The sequence below is a fragment of the Corapipo altera genome, unplaced genomic scaffold (assembly GCF_003945725.1).
Source record: "Corapipo altera isolate COAL_440 unplaced genomic scaffold, ASM394572v1 2, whole genome shotgun sequence".
NCBI classification, from domain to species: Eukaryota; Metazoa; Chordata; class Aves; order Passeriformes; family Pipridae; genus Corapipo; species Corapipo altera.
Genome location: NW_020884890.1, coordinates 9,234,586 through 9,256,139, shown reverse-complemented (window position 1 = coordinate 9,256,139; position 21,554 = coordinate 9,234,586). Strand labels below are relative to the sequence as shown.

The following is a 21,554-nucleotide window of genomic DNA, read 5'->3' as shown; positions in this document are numbered from 1 at the left end:
AAAGGGTGAGCCCTGTGGAAAGTTTTGTTAGGTGCTCTCATGACACCAAAGCTCTGGGGTCTTCTCCTAACCTTCCAGTCCAGGGCTATGACCTGCAGACACACAGCTGCCTTCTCTTGGCCAGAGAAATGAGTTTTGAATACATAAGTAATTACTGCTTATGATAAATATATGAAAAAGAGACAGGGAAAAAGAGAGGACTGTATTTCTGGAGGCTAATTCCTGTAAGATTTCTTCAATTTATGAATTGCTACAAAAGAGATTTAATGGGTTTTTTGCAAAATATAGGTGTGTAACTTCTCGGTGCTAGTAATTTCATTAGATCTGTGTTGGAATTTTCAGTAATGACTTTACATTAGTATATAAAGCTGTATTCTATAGCTCCAGTGTATAATTTAAATTCCTCTCAAACAAAAAGGTTCACATTTTCTGAAACCTTTGCAGTGGAAATGATGCTAACATTTTTAGTTAGTGTTTTTCATCCTTAGATCTGAAAATTACTTATAAATGCACATATCATTTACCAGAAAGGGCTTTATGTGATCAAAGGAAGTAAAATTAACATAAAGCAACAATGAAAAATAAACGCTTTCTAAAGTGGGTGGCAATGTATTGCCTAAGCTCTGTTTTGGCAGGGAAAAGTACCTGTGGAAAAAAGTTTTATATTTTTCTAAGTTCACGATGACTTTCACTCAGCAAAATTATTCTTTTCAACATTTTTGTTAATGTAATCACTAGGGACTTACGTGGTTATGTGTGATTTTTTTCTGATATCTAAGCCAGAGGTCAAAGCAAAAAACTGACATTTAGAAAGATGATGTGGATTTGTTGTGCTCCCTGAAGGCCTTGGTCCGTAAGCCAGGAGATGGATCACAAATGCAAAAATTTCCACCTTTGAAGTATTAGACCTTGTTTCATTGTGGTTTACACGTACCTGATTGATTCCAATCAAGATTTTAACATTTTAAGAAATAAAAAGCAAAAAATTGATTTTCCTCAACATTTTTTTTAATAATGATGTTTCTGGGAAAGTCAAGTAGACATTTTATCATATATCTTTTCAGCAGAGCACCCGATCACATGTGGCGTAGACAACTTCTCTGCATTGTAGAATATGATGCACCATTTGTGGGATCTGTATCAGTAAGGCCACTCATGCTATAGCCATAGCAAGTGTCATCCTGGTACCCTGTGGAAAGCCTAGAGACAATCCACAGACAAAATGTAAGCATTATTTATACTAGCATTGCACTGATAAAAATGAGGGCTTCAGCCTCCCTGTAATCCCTGTTTAGGATTACAGTCATAAATATTACCATTATTAGGCTGTATGATCCATTATTTAAAAGTCCCTTTAAAATTAGTTCTAATGGAATCCGAAGCTGACCAGAGCTCTGGAATGGATCTTCTGAGGATTTTCTGTATAGTGAGCTTCCCTGAAGGCCAAAAGGGCTTTTAAACTAAAGAAGACAGGATTTTTTTTTGAAAATGAAGTATTTGTTTTAAAATGAAATATAGTGCTTAGGAGAAAGAGAGCAGAAAAAAACCCAAACCCATACATCACAGGGTGGGTATCACAGCTATTTGATTAGATTTAAAACATGAATGTTCATTAAAGGAGAACTAGTAGGAAAAATGAAGTCCATTTTGAGATTGAAATCATCCATTTACTCCACATTTCTGAGAAAGACAGAGTAGCCTTAAAAATAACTTAGGTCTTTCTTTTGTTTTGCTACTGTTTTTGTTTGGTGTTAAATTCCTCTTTGGACTAAGATAATCGAATATTTATGGTATTTTACATTATAATAATAAATGCATAATAATGAAATTACAATAATGGTACATTTTGCTATGTCTTTAACCTGTTAATTCTAAGGAGAAAGTGATAAAGATCCCTTGATTTTGATATAATTGTGTAAAGAACATGTCTGTTAATCTTACAGTGGAAAATTTGAGAAAATTTTCATACATTGTCACTGAAGGCAACCTCACTATAATTGCTTTCTTATGTACTGCTTTATGATACCGGAAATAGTCGATTAATTATGTGCCGAACTGGTTCTCTTGTCAGGAGAGGATAAAAAAAATCATTTAAATTAGTCAGGTGATTTCACCTCAATGACAAACATGAACACACTTTAACATCAACGTTTTTATGTATTGCCAAAATCTAATAAACTTCCAATGAATTCCAGAATAAGAGGAATTCTAGAATTCAGGTGGAAAGTACATTTTTTATTACAACTGTTGCAAAAAGACTCTTGCAATACAGGTTTCAGAGAGAGTCTTGCACATCTCTTTGGCTTTTTTACTGACCAGAAGTGAATGACAATCATATGGAACAATTTTGATCCAGTTTATTAACTTTTATATGACAGCACAAGATATGAGGTCAAAAAACTGCTAACCTTCTGGACTGGAGTGAGATAATCAATACACTGGTCCTGTCTTAAAGATTCAAGGGAGAACTTTTCCTGCAAAGGGTGGACTAAACCAACTTACTCTTCTGTAAAAACCTTCATGAGTGCCTTTGCCCTCATACTGCTTTTCTAAGGTCTGACCCAAAGATCATTCACAGAAAAGAGGATCTTACAGTGGGCTTTGGCTTGGGTCAGTGAGTGAGGTCAGGTCAGGCATCACAAAGCTTGGCAAGAAAGGGAATCAGGTCACAAAGACCACAATGGTAAAGAAAATCCACAAGTGACATTTCAGAGGGGAGTGAAAAATAACACTAAGGCAGAATTCGTCTTGACAAAGTCAGACATCTAAAAGTTACTTGTCATATTTCCTTCATAGCCATAGGATAAGAAAGAGATGAGATAGTGATTCATTGAACCTGTCTTAGATATCTACTACAGGTTGAGATGAACTGCCTTCTGGAGGGGCCTTTTTCTCTCCTTTGACTATAAAGGAGCCCCGGGGACTAGCTGACATTTAGGGAGCTGGCTTTTAGATTATAAAGTTAGAAAATCCCTGTCAAAGGAATCTGTAGGAGTAGCTCTCTTTTGCTCTCTCCCCTTTTCTCCTCCTAGCCATTAAGACGGTACCGCAGGTACGTCTGCTGGCTTGAAAATGCACCCTTCTGATCCTCTGGCATGTCTAGAGACTATGCTTTCCTTTAGAAAATCTAAGCAAGGAAACAGACATCTAATTGTTTTACCTGAAATAAGTTCCCTTTTCTCTGAAAAACCATGATTTTTCTGATTCAAGAGTAATAATTTCAGTTGAATAAACTTAGATTACTTACAGTGAGAATACAACTCAAGGTTCAACTGCACCTCTATTTTCCTCCTGAATAGGATAAATATCCCCCAGTATTCCTTCCACCTCTTCTAACCATAGGTTAGCAGGAATTCAAATAATATTGTTCTATATCCCAGGTGCTGTTCTCAATACTGGACTACAGGCAGGTTCCAGAGGTAACAACATTCTTGTTGAAATCAAAGACTGTCAAAGTTGACTTGTATTTAGTGTGTATCTTTAGAAATATGGCCCTACATTTATTCAGGACAATACATATAGAAATAATTTAATCTCTTTCCTCGTATTATTATATAGAATAATATAATAATTCTTCTCCATTTTCTTCATGGAGAAGAAAAGCACTTCAAAACAAAAGATACCCTCTGTTTAATGCCATAGAGGAGAAAAACTGGAACCTAATTTCTTTAGACCTAATTTCTGGCACCTAATTTCTTTGGTTACTGGGTTGGTTCGAGTTCATTTTTCTCACATTTTCAAATATTTTTTTGCTAGCAGCTTGATTTTTAAAGATATATGGTTTCTAAAAATATATGTTGTTCCATAGTGGAGTTTTCCATCATATTGCCTTTTTAAGGACCAAAATATTTGATCATTGATAGCCAATGACATTTAATTTTCTAAATTTAATTAAAAATATATTTGGGCCATTAAGGTAGTTAATCTTTAGATGCTTTTGAAAATTTAGACTTGCATATTGAATCCATTTATGATTTGTATGCAATTTTGAAATAAAGTTATTTGATTAGAAATACTACTATTTTTAGTGGACCATAGCTCTTAATTCACGTGTTATATTTTGATTCACTGCAAACAAAAATCTTCAGGATATTAGTAGAGCAAATGGAGGCATCTCTGATAAGACACACATGAGCTGTTTTGGAAATAACCATCACTTGAGATACAGACTTTGGTTTCTCTACTTTTTTCTCTTTTTTTTTTTTTAATCAATGAGACAGAACAGTATTTGTTACAATAAGACAAGAGCAGAGAAGAAATAACTGCAAATAAAACAGAGCAGCTCATACAGTACTGTGAATATTCTGGTGGGACATAAGGTAGTTTGAATTTGACAAGTGTTTAAACATATATGGAGCCAGATTCTTCTCCAGGAGCAGACAGGTAACTTAAAGTCACTGTTGTTGTAGCAAATGGAGTTGGATCTCTTAAAAAAAGTTTGGCTCTGGAACAAATAGAAATATTACTTCTATTTTAGTTACGTGTTTAATGTTTGATTCTGAACTTATGGGTGCATCCAAAAAATAGAGTAAGATGTTTAGTATGATTGTGCAGAAATGTGCAATACTGAAGCTAATATGAGTTCTCAGCAAAATGTGAAAGAAAAATATATAAAATAATAAAATAGTCCACTCTGTATTGTAAAAATATTTTACAAATTTATTATAATTAATTAAAATACTTGTTCGTAAAAGCATTTACTAAGCATAAAAATAAGTTTTTTTTTTTCTCAGTGTAATTCTCAATTGAGTTAGCCAGAATTTTAAGCACTTGTTGGAATGCTTCAGTGTTAAAATATATGAAGGCAAATTTTTCTTTATCTCTTCCATTGTCTTAATAAAATGCCTAGATTTCTGGTCTTCAGAAATATTTTGACTAGTACTCATCAAAACAGTCTTTTAATATCCTTTCTGAGTCCCTGCACTAATTCCTCCAAAGCTTTAGGATTAGCCTGAGTAATAAACTAGGTTCTGAATAAACTTAACATTGTTCTTCATTGCTTATAAACATATCTGTGTACAAATTAATCAGCCAAAAGCAAGAAAGCCAGAGGAAAATTAAAATCCTGTTTCATGTTTTATCAAGAAGAAATAATATTTTGCCTTCTCTCTGTAGTCAGTTTTGAGGCTTGAAAAAGTGCTAACAATTCTCCCCAGTGAGCATGCTCTTCTCTGTAATCCATGCAGTTTCTGAGACTGAGATGTACAAAGGAAAGAAGAGCACATTTCACAGATTTAACTCTGAAAATTCCACGTGCATTTTCCTCCTTAGGTTTAAACTGGAAGCTAGAAATACTTTTATGTAAAACAGTTATATCCATTCCCACGTAGATTTGCCACACTTTACCTCTGGTACAGCTAGAGCCCGTAGTCCATGTTGTGCCCTATGAAAGGATTTAAAGAATTTGCAAGAGAATGACTGTATTTGCTTGTTTTTGTGTCTGTGTCTTGATGCATTTGGATCACAAATACAAACGTGATTCAAACATAAAACTGGTACATATCCCCTCCACAGAGAAAATTGCAGTTGAATAGATTATTAATAATGTGAACACACGAGGTAAAACTGATTCCAGATGGTTTTTCCAACTCTGGTAACTCAGCAAATGTGTTAGATAAAGTGTGCTGTTCATCTGTCTCAATAGATAAAATAAGTTATTAAACAGGAATATATACGTAAAAAAACTCCATTATACTTTTAATTTTGATCTGTTCAGAATTTTGGGCCCTCTTTTGTGCTGAGCAATTATTTTAATGCAGATGTGATGTTCTAGTGAGAGGGATATTAGGCTGACTCTGCTGTCTTGGTTTTGGATTTCACACTGATACAAACAACCCTGGTTCATAAGGTTTTGGAGTAAAAGTACAAAACAAGGTATTTAAATATTTAAGTTATAAACTCCACAAAACAACATTTTTCTTGATGTCTTTACAAAATCTGGGAGTGAGTTTGATGGATACAATTTGCATGAGCAGACATTGCCACCTAAATATTGAATGGAGCTTCATGTGCTTTTGTATCCTTAGTCAAATGCTTGATATAATGCCAACAGTTGCTTCCCAGCTGAAAGGTTTCAGCATAAATGACTGCTTTACTTCCTGAAGGTGAAAGAACTGTGTTCCCTTCTGCTAGGAACACGTTCAGGCCTTTGAAGTGCAATTCTCATATTCTGAATGCACAATAGGAAAAGTGTCCCTTTTTCTTTGGTAATGTATATTTTCACTTAGACTATAGGTTGAGAAATGCTTCTCTGTGGGCATTTCTTGATGCCGATGTAGGTTTCCAATTTCAGCTATTTCTTTGTTATGCCCTGGGTTAATAAAACTCATCTTATATCAAGTTTCCAGGAGCAAGAGAAAGTTCAAATGAGGAGAACTTAGTAAGGGACTGTGTCATTTCCGTTAAGCAATCTTGGCTGATTCTATCCTTTCCCATCCAGGAGATACCTCCAGGAAGATTTCCCCAGTGTATACATTTTTTTAGGACTTCTTGTTCTCTGATATTAAGAGAGTTTGTGGTGGGCTGGCAGCTTGGTCTGGCATGACATAATTTTCCTTTACCATATGACTGACTGTACTTCCCGCAACACAGAGTCTGTCCACAGGGCACAAAGCAATCTTCTGCCAGATAGCCCAGTTCAAGGGCTGAAGTTTCCTGAGCAGGACAGCTGGGATGATGCAGGAGCCATTCTTACTGAGGAGCAGAGTGTCTAGGCTGTGGTAGTGCCAATATGATCTCACTGTTCCCAGCAAATCAGCTACGCTGAGAATTTGGGTTTCACAGTGCTGTAGACATAGCCACTGGGCAGGATGGAGGAAAAGCTTGTGTCTGGTGGGTGCAGCAGGATCTTGAAAAGTGTTAAAGGCTATTTTTTACCTTAATCTCCCTTAGATTGTACTGCAGTGAACTGTCTAACATTCTGTTGTTGGGAGGGTTTATTACCAGTGCTTTGTAGGTCTCTCTCATTGATCTTTGCCTGCAGGCTGTCTGGCAGAGTGATCAGAATTATTTTCCCTCTGTCTGCAAATAGACCTCCAGTCCACAGACCCTTCAAATTCCTATTCATATAATGATGCTAAGTTAAAAAGCAAATAAATTCACATACCTGGTGTGAGTCTATTGCAGGGTGGTGTGTACATCCAAAATTTGTGTGCTTATGCTTTTTTTTTTTTTTTTTTAGAATGGCTGAAGGAAATTCCTATTTAAAAATCCAAAGAGCAGTAAGTTGCCCGCACAATAATGCATCTAAAAAAATGTTCTATCTTAATTACGAAAGTCAATCCATTGCAATCATGGTTGCTATTGCTTCTTTCATGGAGTTTGCACTTACTGTCTGTAAAACACATTACCTATCTATGATCTCCACACAAGGTGCCTCCCAACTCTTAGGGAAGTGATGTTCAGCAATGTATGAACAGGCTAGACACCTAAATCCTGTATCATGTTTCATACTGGACCCAATGTCAAGTACCTGCTCTGGAAATACAATTTGTAAGTTCATGCTATGTACTTAATTTCCTTCTGAATTTAATAGGGACCCTTGGGTATCTAGGATTGGTGTTATCAATAGACAGCCCATGAAGATACATTGAAACAGCCTTTGGAAACAGAACTGTCTCACTGCCTACCCATCCTCTTGACGCTGAGATGAGAGTGGGATTTGCATCCTAAAACTGTTTCATGAGCTCAGGTAATGAGCTGTTGGATAGGAAACGTGTGCTTATTGGGAAGTAATAGACATGCTTTTCCTTTTAGTCATAATTCAACTTTCAGCCAGGCAAAATGGAAAGTGTCCTTCTGCTGGGCCAGTAACCACTCTAAGAAAATGCTGTCTGCAGTTGTTCCATTGCAGACAGATTGCTGCTATCCAGGAGTGTAAGCTGCCAGGGACAAAAGGAAAAGGGACCTGACACTACTGGGTAGTGGTATGAGCCACAGTTTGGAAGAAAGGTGTCGCTCCTATCACTGTGCATGCATTTTATCTGATTGCTTTCTAGTTATATGTGCATGAATGTTGCTGGAATGGAGATTAATACCTAGGACTCTCAGACTCTTGGCTCTGTTGTGGTTTAACCCCAGCCATCAATCACACAACTTCTCTCTCACTCTCTCATGCCCTCTTTCTGTGATGGGTAGGAGAATCAGAAAAAAGGTAAAATCCGTGGATTGAGATAAGAACAGTTTAAGAATTCAAATAAATTTAAATATAACAACAACAAAAACATTAATAATAATAATAAACATGATAACAATAAAAATCATAAGAATAAAAATTTTATTGAGAAGGAGAGAGAGATAAATAAACCCCAAGAGAAACAAATGAGGCACAACAGAATTGCTTACCACCCATTGACTGCTGTCCATCCCATCCCCAAACAGCAACCTCCCCCTCCTGACTAACTCTCCCCAGTTTATATATTGGGCATGACATTCTGTAGTATGGAATATCCCTGTGGCCAGTTTGGGTCTGCTGTCCTGGCCTCGTTGCCTTCTGGCTTCTTGTGCACCTGTTCACTGGCAGAGCATGGGGAACTGAAAAAAGTCCTAGAACCATAGAATGGTTTGGGTTGGAAGGGACCTTAAAGATTGTCTAGTTCCACCCCCATGGCAGGTACACATTCCATGAGACCAGGTTGCTCAAAGCATCATCCAAACAGGGCTTGGTAATTTTATTTTTTTTCCTGAGAGTTTACTACTGCAGAAGACTTAGAGATGAAACAAAAATGAACTGAAACCGAAACATTTTATTTCATGACTTAACCACAAAATTGTGTAGTAGAGCTATCAGAGGTGTTACAAACCCAAATTATTTCAAAATAAACTTAAAAAGTCTGAAACATTTAAAAGTTATAGCGGTGGTGGCTTAAGAGGAATCTTTCTCATTGTAAACTTTTTTGCTTCAAATTGTTTCAACTCTTCACATACTCTTCAGTGTTAATAGCTTTTCTGATGTAGTAATGTTTGTGACTGCAGAAGACACTGATGTGATGTTATGTCCTGAGGCACTGTCAGTCTGTCCAAATAAAGTACTGCTTGAACATGAGGCAGAAGTTGCTATTGCTGCATTAAAAGTTCCAAAGGCTGTAAGCACAGTGTTGCTTGAAGAGTTCACCACAGAAGAATTGCCAGGCAAGGGCATCACTGAAAGCAGAAATGCTTTCAAAAACTGGAGCAATTCCAAACTGTGATGCACTGGCAAGACTGGAACTCACTGTAAAGGAGAAACTGGTGGCACTGTTACTGTGGCTGTTCACAGGAAAGCTTGGCAGCTCAAAGTTTGGTGTTTGCTGTCCTCCAGTCCAAAGGAAGGCAAGGGTTGAGTGACTGTGTTCCTTAATTCAGATAGCAAAGCCACTTTTGTTGATGCATTTAAAGCTTCCAGCTGAGGCAACTGATTTGTCCATTGTCCATTTGGTTGGACAGAATTTATATTGTTCTGAATGTTATTGTTTGCTCTGCAGATAAAACACTCCAGATGGAACTGTTCTGGAGAGAAATCTGAAAAGCCTGAGACATTCAGCTTTTCTTTCACTGGTGAATAAGATGAAACTGTCCATTGTCCTGAAGATTCTCAAATTCCCATGTCTGTCATACACATTCAAGAAGTCTCTCCTCTTCATCTTTATAGCCATCAGCAATATTTCGACTGTTCGTTAATGCCGAGAATCTGTTCTGCGAGAAGTCCTTGACTTAGGGCAAACACTAAGCAACAACTAAAATATCAGTGTGTTATCAACATTATTCTCATATTAAATCTAAAACAACAGCACTGTACCAGCTACCAAGAAGAAAATTAACTCTATCCCAGCTGAAGCCAGATCTCAGAGGAGTATTACTTTACCCCAGTTCTCTGGGATTTATGTCACAGTGTCATTCCTGACACAAAAATAGTACCTGAATTGATGAACAGTAACTTAACTGAGGATAAGATTCATCTGTCCTAATGTTATTGCTTTGAAATTACCTTTTGAGTAAGAAAGTGATCTAGGCTCTTAATTGGTCGACCGAGAAAAAGACAGAAAATGACTCAGCCCATTCTGAAACAGGAGGTTCTGATGAATGACTGAGCAGAAAGATACCTGTATCAAAAAATATTCCTTTGAGTATGGAGGAAATGGAGAAGACTTGCTTACTAAAAGTGTTGAGCTACTGGACAGCTGAAGTGGTAGGAGACAAATGGCACCCCAGGTCTGCTATAAATCAGAGTTTGGGTTCCCTATGAATCACACTGAGAGTTCCATAATGTGATTGATTTTGAAGAGCAGATGGGATGTCAAAGGAGCAGTCCAGTTCTATGAGCATAAATCTGTCCAGTCTTCCTTCTACATGTGTGAATATTAAATTATTACCTACGTATGAAGGAGTTACATACCAAAATAGTCTGAACAATGTGGTAAACTGTAACTCTTTTGGTGTGTTTAAGGTAGCTTTCAGAGATCTAGAGAGCCTTCTGAAATGTTACCCTTTAATGTAAATTCAATATATAAATTTGAGGTGAAGAAAGCCCTCATGGATATATTTTATTTATATTTATCTTCTGCAGAAAGGTAGCAGAGTTTTAGGCTGGGACAGTCTGTGCCCCCAGGGGAAAATCTTCTTGTAGATATGCCCTGTACAGGCAAGGACAGAGCAGGTCAACTGGCAAGCATATTGCATATGTGCCTCGCTTGGTGGAAAACTGGAAGTTTAATTGGGTTTTCCTCCTGCTGTTTTTTAACAATACTGAGCCTGTCACTATGCAGGGAACTTTGTATATGAAATATGTCAAAAGAAAATTAAGATAAGTGGCATCTTAGTGAGTCCTTTAATGCTCAGGGCATGGATGGCAAGTCTCAAAAGACTATGGCAACAATAGAAATAATACGTAAGAAAATAAAGCAAAAATTACCACACAATGTAGGTTAGTTATATGCAAATCAGGAAGCATTAAACATCATTATCCTAATATTTTTTAAGAAAGAAAGCACAGAGCTCACAAAGAATGTTAGACTGCCTGGTCCCAGCGGTGACAGAAATCCTTTTCAATTCCCATGTGGCACCAGCAGCAGTAATGTAGGTTTCTGTACACTCTACTCATAGTGTGTCAATGCCAACCTCAGGGGTTCTCCAGGAGACGCAATACAGTGACTTGAGCACTGGTCCAGGTCCACCAACAGATTTGGGTGCTGGAGAACTGAGTTTCTCTGTGTATAGTCCAGCTTTAAACTTCCTACTGCCACACAGGAATCCACAGCAGAGAACCTTACATTACCTGTCCTCTGCCCCTCAAGGATGCCTCACAAGGAATTCACAGTCAGCACTTGGAAGGGAAAGTTCTCTCAAAATCCCTGTGAGGGGCAATGGGAAATAATCTTCCATCTCACATCCTCATCCTGGCCTGGACCCATAGTTATCCAACCTGTACCTCCAGGAAAGTGCTTCTTTCCAGAGACACTGGAGTAAGTTGTTTTTCTTCAGAGGTGGAACAGTAGTCATCTCTTACAAGACATAACTAGAGACAGTAGAAGCAACTTCCTTACATATAATCTTTGTAGTGTAATTCTGAGTGGGCAGAATACTCCACATGGGATGCAATTCAATTCCCTTCTCCACCTGAAGGAATTCCAAACACCTCCCACCACCTAGGTGAATGTCCTAGCCAGAAGGTATGCTCTGGCAAATGTTAATGGCAAGAGAAGGAAGAGGGACAGAAGAAAAAGGGCTGCTATTTACATATTTTTTAAAGGTTAGCTAAAATTGAATGGGACTGACTTAATTGTTAAGACATTTCTGTAGGACAAGGGTGCTGGAAAAGAGCAAAACAGCTTGCCCAGCCCTGGAGTGTCCAGCTTTGGGCCAGCCAGCCACAAGTGACAGTTTTGCGTGAAAGGTTAAGTTCCTTCACTCTGTAGTTTTATCTGCCCAAGTTAATGGAAAACTTGTGAAATACATCCAGTTCTTCACAGTTAAAAGATTGTCATACTTAAACTTTTTCTTTGACAATCCTTCCACTTTTGTGGCACACGTTACTTGGAGACACATGCTGGTTAGGTCTCTTCCATAAATTTTCTCCCCTTTTTTTCAGTGTCTCTGCTCAAGCTTTTAGCTGTTCTTCCATTCATGGTGCTGTCTTTGATGTCTGTTTATTCCTGGTACCACGCAGTGTCACATAATCAGGTTGCAATAGTGTCACTGAACAAATCCTTCCTTCCAAGCAGCATATATCATGCTGTTTGACCTGAATAAAGGTATACTCTCTTTTGAAGGACCCATATTTCCAGTGTCATGTCTGGGCAGCTAATCCCATAAGATAAGTTCAAGGAGTCATGGAAATAGCCCCAGATAATTTATTTTTTCTGAAGTACCAGCACCCTTTTATAAAAAAAATAAATTTTCAAAGTCCAATGTGAAAATAAAGGAAAAGGTACTAAAGACAATAGTAGAGTTCACAACAATTGTTTGAAATTTTTTTGTTGCTTTACACTTTTGTCTTTCTATTTTTAACTAACTAGTATGAAATTTTTCTTATTTAATGTCTAAATAGCTGCTGTTTGTCTTTTGATAACTTCATGCCTTTGACTTATCCACAGTATAACTTAGTGGTATGATGGGTATCATGAGCAACCATAACTGTGTGTTTTGCTCCAGAGAGTTGTTAACTGATGCCAAAGAAATAACACCATGATTTCACCACACGTTCTGCACAAACTTAGGAACGTGTTTTGCAAGTTAACTGCAAAGCACCTATGTCTTTGGGAAGCTCTATCATCCACAAAGTTCTCTGTAGTGGGTAGAAACATGCAGGAGAAATGGATGTATGCATATCATATAAATTTTGTGTGAAATTCACTTCTGTGTAGAAGCCTAATGAGAAGTCTAAACACCACTTCTTGTCTGATTTTATGGAGAACCTGAGCTTTGCATTTGCTATGTGTTTGGAATTTTAAGTTTAGTTAAGTTAGTACACCTACTGCGGGCTGTATCACAGGAATGTTAAAATGCTAGGAATTTTCTTCTGCTGATATCTCTCAGTGTCTGAATGTATGTTTATACTCATGTGGTTCAACTATTTGACTGATTTACTTACCAATACTTTTTTTAAAAAAACCCCAACCTATCATTGATTAAACTGGGAATTTTCCTTCCATCTCTACCTTGTTGTTCTCAGACAATGAGGCTGCATCTGGCATGTGCTGACAGCGCATGTACTCTTTTTCAAATATCCCTGTTCAAATTTAACCACACTTTGGTTTAAGGGGACCTTTTACAAGTACCTGGTTGACCTGCTATTTCTTTATATATGACCCCACAAAACACTATACTAATTAAGGGCTTTCTCTTTCCTTATTATCACATTGCTTTCCTGTACATTTTTGTCCACTTATATATCAGCTAGAATTCTGTAAGGCAGGGACTAGTAATTTTTTTTTAGGCTATGCACATCTTGAGATCTTTATCTGTGACTGTATTTTTGTAGCTCTAAAAATAATAAGCATAATTTATAGTGCTTTTCTGTTTTGTAGCGTTGAGTTATTCCATAAGATTTCAATGTGAAAAGTTGCTTCAAAGGGAAGCTGCTGGTTATGAACATAGAAACTTGTCAACTTGTGAAGTAGTTTGACTCCTGAAGAGAATCTTCCTGTTTAAAAATACTTACACCCCTTTGTAGTATTTTTTGATTTTATGTTGAAGATTTTAAATTGGCTTTTGGACCTGTGTTCTGCATTTTATAGAGATGAGTTTTATGTTTGTTTTTTTCTCTTGGAAGATCATTCAATTCCATTTTCTCCTTAGAAAAATGTCATATGAGGTTCCTGTGAACCCAAGACAGAAAATAAAAGCTTACAATTAATAAAATGCATTTACCTGTGTGTGTAAGCTGTGACTGACTGAACTTCCCCCAGCACTGCTGTTATTATATACCATACATCTCCCACAGATATACAAGACTCAAGGGCAGTGAGGAAGAAAAGTTTTTTGTATAAATTCTGGTATGTAAGACTCCTTCATCTTCTGAAGCTGTTGTGCCTGAAGTGTGAAGTAGCCATGAGAAAATTTGATAAAAGAACTGTTGTGACTCAGCCGTACATTCAGTTGCTTCTCCTAGATCAACACTCACAGTTGCAAGGAGTTTCTGTGAACAGATGTGCAACAGTTGTGGTCCAGCCTAGAGATATTTTATAGTAGGGGAAAGTAGAGAGAAGAGGGGAAGGGAATGGAATCATAGAATGGCTTAGTTGGAATGGACCTTTAAGATCATCTCATTCCAACCCTCCTGCCATGGGCAGAAACACTTTCCACTAGACCAGGTTGCTCAGAGCCCCACTCAACCTGGCCTTGAACACTTCCAGGGATGGGGCATCCACAGATTCTTTGTGCAACCTCTGGCAGTGCCTCACCACCCTCACGGTAAAGAATTTCTTCCTAACATCTAATCTTAACTATTCTCTTTCAGTTTAAAACCATCATCCCTTGTCCTATTACTACCCTACTGAAACCTTACTGAAGTCTTTCTCTGTCTTTCTTACAAGTCCCCTTTAAGTACTGAAAAGCCATAATAAGATTTCTCTGGAGCCTTTTCTCCTCCAGGCTGAACAATCTCAACTCTGTTAGCTTTTCCTCATAGGAGAGGTGTTCCATTGTTGACTTATGTTTCAGTAATGACCATGAAAACTGATGCTTTCTGTGAAAGGAGATGTGCTTCTCCCACTTATCAGCTGAGGTTTGTTTTAAATTGCTTGAGCTGCTCTTAAGGACAGGACTGCTGGTGACAGACAATACTTGCTCTTACTAAGAGGAGGGTATTCCAATTTCACTTTGTCTTAGACAGAGATGATAACTACCTACTTAGGTACTTACATCCTTTTTAGTTCCTCAAACCTGCTTCAGACTTGATGTATCTCAACATTTTTCTGTCATCCAAAGACTTCCAGACAATCATCTTGTGATTGTTTACTAACAACTTAAATATACTAAATCGTATTGCCCCTCTACAGCTCCCTGTAAATTCTTACTGTTTGCATGCCTAAAATCTCTACCTTTGGAATTTTTAAATCAGTTTCAAATCCCAGCACATGGGATTGACATTTAGCCCATCATTAATTAGTTTGCTTAACAGCCTTAAGAAGAATGTAATGAAAATCTAAGAACCTCATCAAGCAATCCTTTCTTGTGCAATTAGTCCTTAGCTGTTTGAGTAGTCCCATTTAGGTTAGCAGTGAGATAAGATCATAGATTTTGGCAGCTGGGGCTTTTGTGCTGACATGAGTCACAAACAAGTACTCACATCTGGAGGAACATTTACCTAGGTGAGACACCCCAGTACATGGGTACATGGTGTTGCTTCCCCAGTGCTGGTCAATGTGGTAGCTCTATGAACTTTCAGAATTTTCCAGGTTTGGTTGTTGTTTGCCCATACTGCAGAGGGATGAGATACTGAGAATGGGGGCCCTTTTCCCCACCTTCAGCCTTCTCCTGTAAGTTTATTTCATCCAATGTTCTTCACAAAGAAAATGAGGTTCCTCTTCCCAAATATCAGCAGCTGGGTAGCAGAAGTACCCTCTCAGTACCCTCTCAGTATTGAAGTGATATACAGCAAAGCTCTTACCCAACTGGTATCCCTATGGGGGAGAAGACAGGTTCAGCCCATCAACCGATCTCAGTAATTGTGACGGAGCCTTCTCTGATCTCCCTCCCCACTTAAGCTATATATATATTATTTTCTTTGAGGAAGGGGAAAAGGTAAAATTACGGTTGATGTTATTTCATGTTTAGGTGGAGTTTGAGTGTCTTTAATCATTAGGATGTGTAGGGTAGAGTATAAAGATTATTACGTATTTTTGAGTTAATGAAGTAAAGTTCAGCTTTTGATTCCCATCTGGATCATTCTTTGGCATAGTTCCCATTAGCTGCATTGTTTTCAAATGGAGCATAACCACAACAAAGCTGTGTTGTTCCATCCTTTGTTTCATATGTGCATTGATTTAGACGTAGCATGACTGCAGCACCTTTGTGCCACTCCATCCTTTGTTTCAGGTCTCCCTTAGAGCAATACACCAAGCTTCCTCAGTGTTCCTGCTCCTAAGGTGTGCAGACAGTTTGTCCTTGGTGAGCTATAACCAATGCATTCCTTGATGAACTTTCTTTTTTGGTATTCCCACATATACATATGTGTGTATGTATTTGTGCATTTATATCCACTTTCCCTCCCACTCTTTATTGTCAGATACTTGGAGGTGTACAGGGTAAGAGATGAGCAGAACAGTAATTCTGAGTTGTTGATGCCTGGGTGGTGAGTCAAGTGGTTAATCAACTTGGTGGTTAACTGCCTGGAGCATCAGAGGCAAGGAGCAGCCAGGCAGCACAACCCCACGTGGATTTCCTGAGGGGGCCCAATTAAAAATGCTTTGTATTATACAACACTATATCAAATAAAAATATCCAAGTAGGCCTGTTTAAAGTCAGAAGTTTCTCAATAGATGATCATAAATATGTCTGAAAAGATCACCATCTTATTTTTTAAAAGGCCTGGATAAAACTGCCATTAGAGTTAATCATGTCTGGGCTTCGCGAACGAAGATTTGGGAAGGCTTTATCCACATTTGTTACAGGCACGTTGGTGACTTATGAGGCCAATATGTGACAGACATATCCGATTGCAGAAGGCACAACAGAAAGACTCCTTAGATGGTGTATTCCGCAAGACACGGTTCTTCCTGCATTGCCTTTTCTCCTCTAGAGTGATCCTGCGTGTGTTCTCAAAGACATCCGCAGTGTTATAGATGGTGCGTCTCCAGGCCTCCCGATTTGAGGCCAGAGTAGACCAGTTATGGTGATCAATATGGCCAAGGCTGAGATGTTGTTTCAGGGAGTCCTTGAATCTTTTCTTCGGGGCTCCTCTCTTGCGGCAGCCAGTGGCAAGTTCACCATAAAGCAAGATCTTAGGGAGGCGGTGGTCCTTCATCCTTGAGACGTGCCCTGCCCAGCGCAGCTGTGTTCTCAGCAAGATGGCCTCTATACTTGTGACTGCTGCTTGCTCAAGAACAGATGTATTGGTCACATAATCTGACCAGTGGATGTTTAAGATTGTGCGGAGGCAGCGTTGATGGAAGTGTTCTAGGAGACGCAGGTGGTGGCGATAGATGACCCATGATTCGGAATCATACAAGAGAGTAGACAGCATTTAGAGTTAATAGGTCTAGTCATAATGCTGCTAGAAACTGTTACAAGTAAATAGAAGCAAATGTTGGTGACAAATATTTGGGAATGCTGAACTGTGAACAGAAACATTTGTCAGCTTCATCATCAAAGCAATAGCTAATGTTGATATCTTGTGAAACAAAAAGTGTCACTGGAGAGAGATAATGCTGTGTTTCTTTTTTGTAAGTGATCACTGAAATGCTGGTGGTTTTAAAAGGATGGTTTAGTGCTTTCATTCCCTTCTATTGGCTCACTGTACAAATGGCAGCTTAAATACTTTTACAACTGCAGATGAGCAGAGGGCATATTCCCTGGAGTTTCTCAAGCAGGAAAAATCACAGCATGTGGCACTATAAATATGACATTGAACATTTGCTGTTTGTACAGAGACCTATGATAAACCCAGAGCAGAAACATAAATCTTCCTTCTTCATTTAAGACTGTGCCTAAATAATATAGTCTAGTCTTCTAATTTAAATACAATGTGTTTTTTGGGGGAGGGAACATCCAATTTACAGAAGTACTAGCTGTTTTGAATTTTTTTTTCTTTGTGCTGTTATCTTTCATCATTGAGATGGTTAGATCTTCTGGGATGGAGTATTTCTTATACTTAGGCATAAGATGCTATAAAACACGAGGCTGTATTGCTAATTATGTGTAGGCAAATAAGGTCTCTTTTTTCACTGCTCAGTATTAAAAAAAAATCAAAATCCATTAAAGCATGAGACACAGAAAACTCAATCAAGTTCATAGGTACTGAAAAAAACCCTCATATATATATGAGTACTTTTTTACTGGTAATAAAAGTCTAAAAATGAGAGATGTGAACTAGAGCAAGTGATTTTGAATGAAGATACTGACAACTCAAGTTCAGCAGGAGAGAATTACAGAGAGCCCAAGGAACTAAGCTTAAAATTAATTCTTTTCATTTGACAATCATTGACCAAGATGACCTACCATAAGAGGCAAGTCTGAGGAACTGTCTCAGTACAAAATGACACCAGAAGAGTTTTAGAAAAGTCAGTGGAAAGAGAAGAATCAAACTGATGACATCAGGAAGTATGAGATGAGTGTGTACCTGTTGAACCCAGGGCTGAATTTGCTGAACAATTAATTGCACCTTCCAACCTACTATTTAAAATGTTTTTTTCTTTTGGACGGTTAGGGAGTGACAAATATAACACTGGTTTTTATCAAAGGGTTGCAGAGAGAATTAAGAGAACCACAGAATGGTACCTCTGACTTTTGTATTGGACAAATCCGTAGAAGATGTAAAAAAAATGACAGAAAAGAGTAGATAGGTTGAAATATAACACAAGGGAGAAGAGTCAAAGGAGATTTCATAGGCTGAAGTAATTCCTCACAGATTTATTCTAGTTCTTTGAAGATTATGAGTAGGGGTGATGCAGTTAATAACAAATTAAAAAAAACTTTCAACAATACTTTTAACCAAAGACTCCTGATGAGATTAAGATGTCATGGATTAATAATTGGTTACATAAAAGAAGTGGCAAGGTAAGAGTAAATGATCTCTATTTCACAATAGAGAGGAGTGTGCACAGCTCCAGCCTCTATGCTGTTTAGTGTATTCATAAATGATCTGAGAAAGGTGTGAGTGATGTGGTGACAAGTGCTACTTGATCAGACAAGATTTTTGAGAATAACCAAAACTCAGACCAACTGCAAAGAGCATGAGAAGGATTTCTTGATATTAATTGACTGTAAAATAGAAATGGTAGATGAAATCTGGGGCTCAGATATTTTAAATAACCAGACCCAAATGTATGTATGAAATTATAATTGCTCTGTTAGCTATAACAATTTGAAGTTATTATACATAGTTTCCTGAAAACAAATTGTTATAATGATTATTGATAACTGAAAGGCAAATGGAATATTAGAAGTTATAAGGAAAGGAATAGAGGATAAAAAATATCTTTGTCACTGTTACATATATGGGGTGTTGAATAGGGAACTCATTTTTGATCCTTTTGTTTAAAAATTATATGATAGAACTAGAAAAGATACAGAGGAGGACAATAAAGTTAACCAGGAATTTGAAATGGCTTCTGTACATGGATAGATTAAGTGAGTTATGGTTTTTAGCCTGAGAAAGAGACTACTGAGATGTATGTGGGCCAGTTTGGTTGGAGATGATCATTCTCTCACAGCCTGTGCGGTATGGACAGTACAATGGTGCTATTAGAGACATCTGGCTTAAAACAAACAAGAGGAAGTACTTTTCCACACAGCCTATAATACAGCTTGGAAACTCATTACTGTATGATGTGTCAGATGTAAAAGTAGAAATGCAAATTGGATAAATTTGGAGAAGCAAGGCCATCGAGAACAAGCTCTGGCAGAAAGCAGGCTCAAGCACCTGCTTGCTAGGAAGATAGACAGTGGTCAGCAGGGCTCTCTGTGTGCCATGTTTCCTGGCAAGAGCATCTGCTGATAGCCATGGCCAGAGACTGGTCACAGGAATGAGTGGACCTTTAGTTTGACCGAAGTATATTAAGATATTTATGCTTATATCCATTCTGTTGGATACACGAAGTTAATGCCGTTCTCCATTGTTGACTGTGTGACTAAAGGTTGGTCTGTATCAGAGCACTCAGGTGGTGGTTGTTGTGACTCAGATCTGCCAGCAGGAGGCTGTGGCTCTACTGAGCTGTTGAACAGCCCTGCTTTCAGGCTTCCCCAGCACCTGTGCTCTGTCCCTCTCTTGGACTTTCTTTTTCCCTCCCAAGGCTTGATTTTCTTAGAAAATGGGTTTTAACTTACGCTCTTTGTAAGGAACATAAGTACAAGGTGGTGCCTTGAGGAGGCACACGGGCATGATTCCAGCACATCTGTATGTTGGTCTCATAGCAAAAGGATTTGAATTACTATCTGGCATGCAGTGAGCGGAACAAGTTCTGCTACCAGGATCTTTCTCTGTCTGCTTGGTGTGGAGGAAGGAAAGGTGTCCACTAATGAGGCAGGTGATTCATTATGGTATGAAACAGACTGACATGGACTCCTCTGTAAATAACTTCTAGCTGTACTTCCTGTCAGACAGGTGGAAGCTCCTTATTTGTATGCATTAATGACATGTGCTTATCAAAGAGTTATAATGCAAGGAACAAACAAATGGCATTTCCAGTATTAATATGTAAATTACATGCTAGGAAGAAATGATCATGCGCTCCTGAAATACAGCAGCGAGCACTAATTGCATTCCTTGCCCTTCAATATGCTGTGCGCTGTAGATAGCTCTTTTCCCTAAATGAGCATTTAAAGCTTTCATTTTGTCTGCTTCTTCATGCTTAAGTATTCCAGATACATATTTTCCTGAGTATGTTGCACTGTTTGCATATAATATTTTATTGTACCTCATAGAAAGCTGAAGTGACCAATGGTTTATTTGAACAGCCTTTGGATGCTCTGAGTCCCTAGAAATGTCTGTAGGTTATCCTTAGCTTGGGAACAGCAGGTAGAGTACTGAGGTGGATATTCTTGTAAGAAACAATGCCGAATAATCCTCTTTTGCAAACACATCCAGCCCTATTTTGAAAACTGATTGGGGTTTTTTGTTTTGTTCCTAGTACATTTTTTTTCTGGAAAACTGTTCCAGAACTTTGGACTCCAGATGGCTGGAAATATCATTTCTTAGTAACCATTTTCTTCATATGCCAACACTGTCTGTGAATTTGGAAAGTTCTTCTCATGTGTTTTCTCCTTGAAGTGTTTGTAGCACAGTTGTACCCTCTGTCTGGATGTGACATCTTTGCTTTTTTTAAGCTGAATAAGTAATTTTGTCCCCTTATAAGATGAATCTCCATTTCTCCAGTGTTCAAACCAGTATTCCCCTAACTTGGGACAATCTGAATTCCTTTCTTCAACATAAGCTTTTAGGAAATGTATATGCTGTGTGAGCTGGGGTCTTCCTTATCAGAGGTTAATGCAACAATGTTGCTCCTCTGCTGTTTGTTTATAAGAAGTAGGATGACTATGAATACTATGGAGGTTATGGAAATTTGTACAAAATATCTTTCCAAATCGAGCATCTCTGAGTGAAAAAATCCTGGTAGAATAGAAAAGAATATTCAAAACAAGCTACATGCAGAATATCTAGAGATGAACTGAAGGAACTTATGTAAGATGCTTCAGGTTCATCCCCTTCATCCAAGGGACTTATGCAAGCCCAGATCCTGGCCACCCAGCACAGTGCTGTTTTGGGTGGCTAATGACTGGGAGTGTGCAATATTTAGGATTCCTTTTTCTTATTGTAGATATGCAGAAGGATTACAATGGGGGAAGATCCCACTGACATTCTTTTTTACCAGCTGCTTGTGTTGGATGAAGGAGTGAATTGCAAATGATTTCCCAGCTCC

The 21,554-nt window shown here is 38.1% G+C and overlaps 1 pseudogene; it reads right to left on the bottom strand.

Moving 5' to 3' along the window:
• Positions 1–8,793: 8,793 nt before the first annotated feature.
• LOC113947904 lies at positions 8,794–20,017 on the bottom strand (annotated as a pseudogene).
• Between the last annotated feature and the right edge of the window lie 1,537 nt (positions 20,018–21,554).